Here is an 11,101-nt window from a genome sequence, read left to right on the forward strand (position 1 = left end):
CCCACGCGCCAGGAAATGGTGAGTGTTCCGCACTGCTCCGGGCACTGCCCTGTGAGATGCCAGAGTGGGAATCCATTTTTCTAGAGTTGCCCTCCTGTTCATATTTTGGAGACTAAAATGAAATAGAAATGTTGGTGGGTGTAGAAAACACTAAGTATATACTATCTGTGTGTCGCTTTCCACGTGAAGGCAAGAGAAGTCAGGGAGTTTTATCTCTACCTATTAATATATATTTTTTCAATCTTCTAAAGGAATTTCAGGTTGAGACAAATTCAAAATGAAACTCTTGGTGAAAACACGTTTTACCTCCATGATCATTTAAAGTGCCTCCTTGTGTGTGTGTGTGGGGGGGGTTCTGCATCATTGAACACCTTACTCATGAATACACTCTCATTAAGCGTTGGGTGGTTAATGATCCCAGAAAATGCTGCACTGAAGCAGGTTGGCAGAATGGCTAGAGGCAGGCAAACAAGAGAAGAACATGGCCAGTATGTGCTGGATTTTCATGAAAAAAAAAAAAAAGCAGATATAATTTCTGGGATGAAATGAAATAAATGTTCCCCCAAACAGGGATGGAGGTCATTATAGGGCTCTTTGTCCATTTATCAGTCCAACTATTTGGAACCCCTCAAAGGCTTTTGTAATTTAGTTAAATGGGTGAAATTTGAAATTGAAAATTCAAGAATATCCTCTCCTTGAAAATCCAAAGTATAAATCATGCTGCTTTCTCTGTTCCCTCTTTCCTTGCGCCAGAGCAGAAGAACTAATCATTTTTCACAATTGAGCCATACTCTCTGTCATCAATGAGAGTTGGCATCAGTTGGATGAATGATGCAGGTGTTGCACTGTATTGAAAAGGGGGTAGTGGAGGAAAAGGGGGACTGTGGTATTAAACCTCATAAATATTTGATCTTAGAGTCCCTGGCTTAGAGGTTGACAAGAGAGGGTCAGAGCAGGCACAGACCCTGTAAGGTATCTAGTCCAAATCCCTTGTTTTACAGATGAGGAAAAAGGCCCAGAACCATGGAGCTAGAGAAAAGTCAATTAATTTCTAGTCTATAGAATAAACAATTAAAACGTAATATTCAGTGCAAATGTTCCATTCTGTCTCTAATTTTCAGCATCATCAGTGATATTGCTGCAGTCTTCAAATAAATAATGCCTGCTTTCCAGCACATCTTTAGAGATAATCTCCAAGGGTCCCTTTTTACACCATCACATTTCTCTTCTTTGCCTTTCTTTTTCTTGTAAGGTCTCTTTCTCTCACTTTTATATTGCCTTTCTCCTCATTGAATGTTTATGAATGTTTAGTCTGGCCTTCCTGGCCTCCTCTGCATCTCAGTCAATTTCTTTGGAGTTTTCTTAGAGAACTAGCAAATCATTCAGAATCTGCAGCTCTTGTTCGAGAACTGCCTATGGCCCATCTCCATACTTTCCCTGCTCTATCCCGGAGAATCAATCCTTCAGGGAATCCAGTCTTCAGAGACACTGCAGGCTCCATCCCCATTCTCCTCATCTAGCCTCCTCCAAAACCACTGCAGCTGCAAGGATTAGCACCTAGTGGAGTGAGGAAGCTGCAGTGTAAACCCACAGTGGGCTATGCCAGCTCTCCCCAGGCTCCTAGGAGGCAGAACCCAAATCAGAGATGCCTAACTCTCTCTGGCCTTCCTGGAAATCCTCCAGATGGAGCCACCTACAGAGAAGGGGAAGGGAGGGGGCAGGAAGACCTAAGGAAGAAGGCTTGTCTAGTTTAACCTGAAGTGGCGCTGTAGAGGAGAGTCGTGCAGCTTTTAAACCTTTAAGCACTTACACAGCCTTTCTTCAGTCTGATGTTTTGTTTTCTTCTTGCGCAGCTTCCTTCCCTCGTCTTGCTGGAGGAGGGCTGCACGGCGAGCAATATGACCTGCCTGATTGTCCTTCCCGCCTTCCTCCTGTTTTTTCCTCCCCTTGCTTTCTCTATTTCTCCCTCATGTTCTCCCTTTCTTCCATAAAAATCCCCTGAGTGCCTACACAATATCATTCTAGGCCTTCTAATCTGAGCCTTCCTGTTTCTTCTCCGAAAGTGTAATCTCCCAGGCACTCAGAAAGACACCCCAAACCACCACAATGTCCCCCTTGGGCAAATGCCAGGGATTTTTACCTGAAAAAGCTGAGGCATTGGGGAAGGAGGGGCTAGTTGATTGAGAGGCTTGGCCAAAGGAGGGCCCATTGGAGTCTCTTTCTCATTTCAAAGATTAGGTTACTAGTCTTTGGAAGTTGTTGAAGCTAAAGAAGAAAGGTAGTGAGTTTCTCTACACATTCACCATTAACAATTTAATTTAAGCCCTCCCCTCTTGGTAAACCTTTACTGAAGTGGAATGAGCTCTGTCTTGGATAGACTCTGCTGCTAACAAATTCTCTTGGGTTAGTTAGATGTTACCTGGTCTTGCTATCCCATTCCAGGCTATTCTAAACACCAGATAGCCTCTTCAGAGATCCAGAGACTTGCAGATGCTAAGTGTCCTACTTTGATTTGCTACACTGCAAATCACATTGCTATTACATGTAAATCATGTGTAATAAGATAATACAATCAAGAATATTGTCCTGGGTAAGCTATAGGTTCTCTGGGTTGCATATAAGCATGGATTCCAAACATTGTAGAGGACCTCCCTGGGGAGTTTCGTAGAATAACAGCTCAGCATCACTATCAAATATGCGGTTTCCTAATTGAAAAGAAAATTCTGGAAAGGTTTTTATTTTTTTGTATTGAGTGATTTCTATGCTCCTAAAATTAGTGATTATTTAAGAATATAGGAAGACTGGTTTTATGGATGGGATCACATTTATTTACTCTAAGTTTGAAATCGACAACATCTATTTCAATTTTTTATATATATGTATATATATATATATAGCAAATATAAACTTCTTAATCTTCCTAAAGTATCAAATGGTACAGATATAAATTAATGAATGATTGATATTTTTACTATCCCAGTGATTAATTCGCATAATTAATAGAATATATAAGCTGGATCGGATCCATATAAGTTACCTAATCCATCCCTCCAATACATAAAAAATATACTATATTAAGGAAAATTTTTATCTTAAAGATATATCTACAATATGAAATCATAGTCTGCAAGGGCAAAGATTTTAATGACGTCTTTTACATTTATACAATGCCTATGCAATGATTTTTATAGCAGAAACTCAATATTTGTCAATTAAACATTTTTACTAACAAGAATCAGTTGCATGTACCTGGTTAATTATATTAAGACATTAAATCATTTCTACTAAAACCATGTACATAATTAACATTGTTTTTAAATATCTTTGTTAGTAAAAGAAAAAGCTAGATTAAAAATTATTTTATAACTTATTTTTAGGAAAGACATAAAAGCATTATATATTAATACTTTTAGGAGCAGAATGCTTTTTAATTCATTTGCATGAGTATCTTCCCTTTTATCTCTTAATAATTAAAAAATAAATTATTTTTACTTATTTACAAAAATCAACATTGATAAGTGAAAAAGGAAATAAAAATCTAGACTAGGGTAGCTGTATGCCCCACTTATTTAGATCATGGTCTCTTGAGCTATAGAATAATTTTAACATGTTCACACTGCAAAGGGACCACAATACTGCACTTCTCATTTACAGTTTGTTTCTAAAGATAACTTATGCTCTCTTTAGTGAATCAAATAGTTTGAATTGCTCCCAGCTTGATTCATTGAGAACTTTACTAATGCCAAGATCTTGAGGGTGCTTTAGAAACTATTTAATGAATGAAACAGAAATGGAATAGCAAATTACTGAGGCATCTTCAAAGAGGTTTGACACTTTAATAATAAGGTACCTGTGAATACATTAAAGAGATGTTCTATACCCTTATCAGCTAACTTAAAGCATGCAAATCAGATAACTTTCATGATTCTTAAGCTTTCTCTGGGTTTCTCCACTGCCTTGCTTCACTGCAGTCCCAACACAGGTGACATGCTGTGTAGCCATCATTTGTTTATTTTTAAAAACATAGTGCATGGTATTTCCAGTGGCTTGTTGGATTATTTTCAGGTGAGCATTTTATTTCCTTTTATTCTAAATTACAATTAAGACTTGGAGTACTCTAATTTACCAAATGGCTTTCAATGTCAATGTATCTAATACAATAATTGCTAAACTTTTTATAGAAAGTAGGGTTCTTTTAATAAAAATATTTCACTTTTATGAGGTATTACTCATAAAAGGCAAATGTTAACGAATCCATTAAATTTGCCTATGAATTCATTCCATGGAATGAATCCTATTAATTCGCACTCATATAGGTACTTGTCTGAAAATAGAAACCTGTCATTTTTAAATAGAGTTTCTTCTTCTTTCTTTGGGTCTTGTTTATTTCTTAGGCTCTGAAAGATTTTGAGGAGCTATGTGTAAATAGTTTTGTGAAGTTTTTTTTTTTTTTTTTTTTGCAAATCACTAACATGTTAAATGTGCTTTGAAGCCTGGGTGAATTTTTATTATACAAATAATCAGACCCTAATAATTCTGTTTTTATATTTTAGAATTTTTTTGCAATTTAAACTTTGGTGTTACAGGAGTCTCTAAAATTTTATATTTCACATTGATTTTAGTAATTTGTGATCAGTGTGTTTGTTTCTGATTTCTTGAAATCCAATCTTAAATTATGAATAAAATGTCCCTTGGAGACCCATTACTGATAAAATTGAAATGCTTATTAATATAATGTTTTATTTTTAATGTATCAAATAGTGCTATGCAAGTCTGATTTTCAATTAGCAACTTCTGTTTGGTGGAATTCTTGGCATTGGATGTTATGAGTTAATGGAAGGCTATCAATTTTGTTTGTTACAGAAGTTCAAGTGTTTCTGTAATTTTTATATAAGGTGCTTAGTGCTTGCTTTCTTGTTTATATAGAAAATTTTATGAAAAATAAAGAGCTGTGAAATAAATTTAAATTCTACACACAGAATTGTTACTTTTCCTTTTAAATGATTATAAAGGTATTTGTTCTTCAGAGTGAGATGAAAACCTCTATTTATCTTTCCTTGTTTTTAGTTTGTGAATGGGAAAACTGCTCATCAAGATTTCAGTTGGCTTAAAATTATGAGAAGAAATGTAAACAGTAGTTTTTAAGCTAGATATACTTAGGTAAAAATCTCCAGGTCTGCAGTTTATTAGTTCTATGACCTTGAAAAAGTTGTTTAACTTCTCAGCCTTGGTTTTTAGCAGTAATTCACAGGATTCTTGAACAGAAAATACAAGATTATAAAAGTAAAGAATAAAATGTCTTATTATTGAAAATGTACAATAAATGATAGTTATTCGTATTATTAGCATTGCTTCATCAGAAATCAATAGCTCCTAAACCAGTTTGGTCATTGAGTTGTATGTAGTAATCCATTCATAATGGAACTTCTGAAGAAGGAATCAAACAGCTATTGAAGAGCAGTGAACAGTTCACAGTAATTAGCCTGCCCTATAAAATGTATATATATTGAGATATAAACATAGATCTCAGTCTGCATATCACCATTTCTCCAAGCACTGTATAGTCACTGTAGTACAACATTAAATAAGAGACAATCCCAGCCCTCAAGGAATTTATGCCTAATGGGGAAGACAGATAAATGCAATTCAGTAAGTCAAGTGAAATCAAAAGGTGGTAATGAATGCATAGAAGAGGGAATTTCAGGAAGAAATAAATGCCTACACTGAGACATCAAATTTCCTGTTTCTCTCATTCCTTCTTTAAATGCATACCCTTCACATTACACCTTTACTTGATCATCATCACCCTACCATATAATACCAGCACACAATTGGGATCAACAGAATATGGAACTAAAAGGAAATTTTTAAGTTTGTTTCCTTACTGAATACATTTTAATGTTATCTATGAAGTATTTAATGCAGCTAACAGCTAAATAATGTGGCCCTTCTATCCCCTCCCCACCTACCCCTGCAGTTGATCTACTAAGCTTTAATAAAAAAATATTTCAAGAGCCCTGCCTTTTTGGTTAAATATTATACTATGATACTTCTATCCTTTAATACTTTCCAAAAAAGAGATTTCTGTCTGATACTCTCCCCACACTTCCCCTATTATTCCAACGCATTTCGTGACTAATCTTTCAATGCGTGTCTGTAGGAGTAGTCTTATGTGATCTACTCTTTCATTCTTTTCTTCCAGGACTTTTATGATGAAGAAAATATACTTTCCAGCTGCTCTTTCCTACTGAACCAAAAACTTGTTTCCAGCCACTTTCCACACACACACACACACACACACACACACACACACACACACATGCATGCATCAAATCCAAAATGTCCTTACTGTCTCTGGCTTTTCTAAGAGCCTTTCCAATCCCCTGTTTTTTTTTTTTTTTTCTTATCCCTCTATTTCCTGCTCCATTTACTAGGGAATTTCAAGTATATTTTTAATCTGAGTATCATCTTCTCTTTGAAGTCTATAAAAGTTGCACCTAAATTCTAAGGCTCTTGGATAAGGTAGCAGGAGTCCTGGATGATTCACAGAATCAAGCAGGACTTTTGGCTGTATTATAATCTTTTGAACTTATTTTGTCACCTGTGAAAATGAGGATAATATATTTCCCTTGTAGGGGTGTTGAAGACCTAATATCATAATGGATATATAAACACCTAAAAGAGCTTGGCACATAATAAATGACTCTTTCTCCCTGAAGACCCCCATCTTCTCTCCTGCCCATCTCTTCTCCCTCCTGCCCACCTTCTCAGTCTGCATATCACCATTTCTCCTAGGCTACTGTTGTAAGTGTTCTGCTGCATTTTTTCCAAGTCTGTGTGTTCTAATTTGCTGGTAGTTAAATTATAGCTAATACACACATATCCCAAGTAGCATGGTGAGTACAGTCCAAGAAAAGGTATGTTAACTGAATAATGCCCTAGCTTAGACCTGTGTTCCTACATTTGTTTGGAAAAGTTCTTCTATTTATTTAAGACATATCTCCCACTAAAGTTTCCAAAGCCTATAGTGACTAATGCTCAGTTGATGAACAATCTTCCCCCACTCCAGTGATACTGTGGTGCTCTTCATAAGTAATGTTAGAGGACATCTGCCAACCCTTAATGTTCTTCTGATTTTTATTCTTTCTTTCTCTTACCTTTTCCTCCAAGGTGCCTTGAGTGCCTGTAAAACACTCCAGGACACACCCATACTTCACCTCTTATGTAGGTCTGGCACTACCACTTGCACATTTTTTGTCTATCAAATAAACGCGTATCAAATAACACCAAATAAATGGCAGAAAGGGAGACCATACATGCAACATATGTTGCAGAACATGTTCAGGTCAGGTTTAGCTATCAGAGCATTTAGCCTATCATTTGCTGAATATTGTAGACGTGTGCACTAAGGCATGTTGGTCAAGTGCAGAGAATGATTCTCCAAGTGAGGTGAGGGAGAGATGCACATACATACGGATAAATACATACATACATGATATATACACAGTATGTTCAAGGTACTATAATAGATTGTTTTATATATTTTTAAGCAAAATATTTAAGAGCAATAGCTTTATAACAAATAATTGCTTATAAGATAGTATTAAAAGGAAGGCCTATTGAAAGGTCCTCATTCTAGATCAAGTGCATAGTTGAAAGGGAGGATGGTTTACATTTGGTGGTAAGGACAATTATAAACTTTATTTCTTTAAAGATGTATTTCAAAAACACTGATAGGTAGTTCTCCTCTAAAGGTTCTGTGTAAATTTGGGGGAGGAGGAAATGCTTACTACATCTCACTCTTAGATGCTCTCAGTGCATATTTTCATATTAAGTCTGAGTAGTCTTGTGGTAAAGACCATCATATCTGTTTAGCTTTGTTTTTTAACTTTATATTTCCAAGTGTATTTACACAGGAAACTTATGTTAAAATGTATTATTAATGTTTCACTGTAGTTATGAAGAACCTAGTTAGGAAAATTGATTTAGAAAGACAAAACCTGGACTGCATAATGGAAAATTCACAAAACCTAAGAGTCATTAGATGTATGCTTTAGGCATCATACTGTGTAGCCCTGGAAAATTACTTAACTTCTCTGAGTTTCAGTTTCCTCATGTAAAAATGAGTGATATTACCTACCCTCTCTAGTTAGGAATTATTGTGAACATACTTTGCAGATCATGTAGTAGCTTCTGAAAGTAAGGAATTTATTATTATCATTCAACTTTAAACTTTCAGTTTATTCTGATTTTAAAGATAATTTAATAATCTAGGTATTGATCTTGTGCAAATTATTACATCAAGGTTATATCTGCTAAAATAAGTCCCCTGTATCCTCCTCAACCCCACTCCAGGTTCTGGGATAGAATGATAAATCTATGATAACTGTAACTAGGTCCTGACAGTTAAGTGGAAAAAATGATTTTGAAGTAAAATAATCTGGAAGGAAAAACCTAAACTACTGAAGGTTTGAGACACATCTGTGTCATCTATATTTGCCTCAGAATTTTCCATGTGGTTGTAGGACTTGAGCCCACAGCCATTTCTCAGTGGAGTGAGCTTGTCTCAGTTTCCAAAGAGACCCTTGTGGAAAGAAAGGCAGCCATGGTCATGTCCATGTGTTGTTCTAGCAGGGAAGCTGTGGGAATAGATTTTCATTTTACTATGGTTACACCTATGAGTGTAACTGGGCCTTCCATTCCAAGAATTAGTGTGTGTTTTTAGATCCACACAATATAAGGACAGTGAGAGCAGCAGGAGAAACAAAAGGGACCCACATGTGCAAGTGTCCACAGGGACCCAGTCTTGGACAAGCTCTGTGCCTGCTCATGCTGGCCAACAGAGACGAGTTCTCTTCGGGAACTATGGAAATCACTTCTCAGGAGCTGCCCACAGTTCTGATTATCTCAATCTGACCCTTTCTTAGATGTCCTTCCCTAGTCATCCTAACCAAAAGTTATCTCTCAGTCCTCTTAGCACATCTGGATGGATATTATAATCACTGTATACATGTCAGCTCTCCTATAAATCTGGAAATTCCTTGAGGGAAGAAACAATGTCTGTTAAATGTCTAGGTCCTCTGTAGGGAGCTGTACCACTGGAGGCCAGCAGAATAGGGGGAACAATATGTCAGCCGTGCATTGCCCCGTCAATAAATTGTGGCATTTGGAAATTCCCAACCACAAGCTGTTAAAAAGTCCTCAAACACCCAGGATAATGAGAAATGGCATGTGGGGATCTGACTTACAGAGTGCCAGGTTATACTGGCACCAGTCAAGTAAGACCTTGCCCATTTCCTATATAATTCCCTTTTCCTGTCCCCTCCTTAGAAGCAGCAGAACAAATAATAGAGAAAGGAAGCACGCAGGACAAAAGAACAGGTTACTCCCTCTCCTCGCAGCTAGACTGAAATCCTAGTTCAAAACTGAGCTGAGAAGTGGGCACAGTGGTTCATGCCTATAAAGTAAGGTGTGATTACAGGTGTGGAAGGCCAAGGCAGGAGGATTGCTTGAAGCCATGAGTTCAAGACCAGCTTGGACAATACCAAGACACCATCTCTACCAACAACAACAAAAAATTAACCGGATATGGTAGCACATGCCTGTAGTCCCAGCTACTTGGGAGGCTGAGGCAGCAGGATCACTTGAGCCCATCACTTGAGTTTGAGGTTGCAGTGAGCTATGATTGTGCTATTGTACTCCAGCCTGGGCAATAGAGCAAGACTCTGTCTTTGAAAAAAATTAAAAAATTTGAGCTGAGAAAGGAGACATTGAATTGGATGCATAGTGGAAATTTATATTTAAATTAGACTGAACTTTTTAATACCTAAAAAACAATCACTTTTCTTATACCTGGAAGTGACTGAAAAAATATAGATCAGCCCAAGATATCATCCCAGGATGGGAAATCATGACACGATAGAGCAACCCATTCAATAAACTAGTTTTATAAGGAATAATACAAAATGCCATATGATTAATTCTTAAAACAAGAGGCCTCGGCCAGATGCTGGTGTAGGTATTAGAAAGGAGGCATTGGTGTGAACTGGATGAGAGCAGAGGAAAGTAATCTAGACCCAGGTCACCAATGGCACAGGAGAAAATGGGAAAGCTGCCGTTCTTCCAAAATGGTGCTCAGCAGAAGAGGGTTTGCATCATTCAAAATTGAATTCATCTGAATATTGAACGTTATCTCTAGGCTAAGTCTTGAGAGTATGCAAATGAAAGCAGAGATCATTTGTACCTTGTAATAATAATAGCTAGCAATTTTGTAAAAAACTTAGCATATCTGGGGCACTGTGTTGGATATTTATGCACATTACTTCATTGATTGCACATTACAGCTCTGCAAGGTAAGTCTCTGCAAGGTAAGCTTCATTTCATGACTGAGAAATTGTGTGTCAGAGAGGAAAGTAATTTGCCCAAGGTCACATAGATATTAAGTGATAAATGTGTTATTCAAACCCAGAATTCTCTTGCTCTGCCAATCCATAACCAATCTATACAGGCCTTTTTAAAAAAGAAAATTTTATTATGGACAGCATATATATTTGTAGAGAATACATATTTGTAGAGAATAATGTAATGAACCCTCATGTGCCCATCACCCAGCTTTAACCAGTATTAAGGGCACTTTGTTTGACTTTTGTCCCCTCTCCAATGGGTTAATTTGAACAAATTGACATTATATAATTTTGTCCATAAATATTTAAATATATGCATAATACTATTAACACAGCAAAAAAATTTTACTTACTATCATCAAATATTCATCCAGTGTTCAAATTTCTTAAGTATCTTTATAGTTTATTTCAATCAAGATGCAGATGAAGTCTATACATCACAGATGTTGAAAAGACAGTGTCTCGTTTTATATGAGACACAATTGCTCTTCACTGGAGGCAAGTATGGTGTGGATGAGACATGGCTCTAAAGTCAGGCCCAAACACTCTGAACAAGTTATCTAAATTTTGGAAAATGAAAATTATATCCCTGAGATTAATTGTAAAGATTAACATAATGTCTTTGAAAGTGCTTAGAATAGACCCTGGTATGTACAAGGTCTTTAGTGAATGTTAGTTTGGGAAGGAAGGAAGAAGAA

The 11,101-nt window shown here is 36.6% G+C and overlaps 1 protein-coding gene across 1 annotated transcript in view; it reads left to right on the forward strand.

Moving 5' to 3' along the window:
* Positions 1-11,101, forward strand: part of VSNL1 (visinin like 1) — a 104,776-nt gene that overhangs the window by 1,274 nt on the left and 92,401 nt on the right. The gene's annotated exons all lie outside the window — the stretch shown is intronic.

This window comes from Microcebus murinus, chromosome 3 (genome assembly GCF_040939455.1).
Source record: "Microcebus murinus isolate Inina chromosome 3, M.murinus_Inina_mat1.0, whole genome shotgun sequence".
In the NCBI taxonomy this organism is placed as follows: Eukaryota; Metazoa; Chordata; class Mammalia; order Primates; family Cheirogaleidae; genus Microcebus; species Microcebus murinus.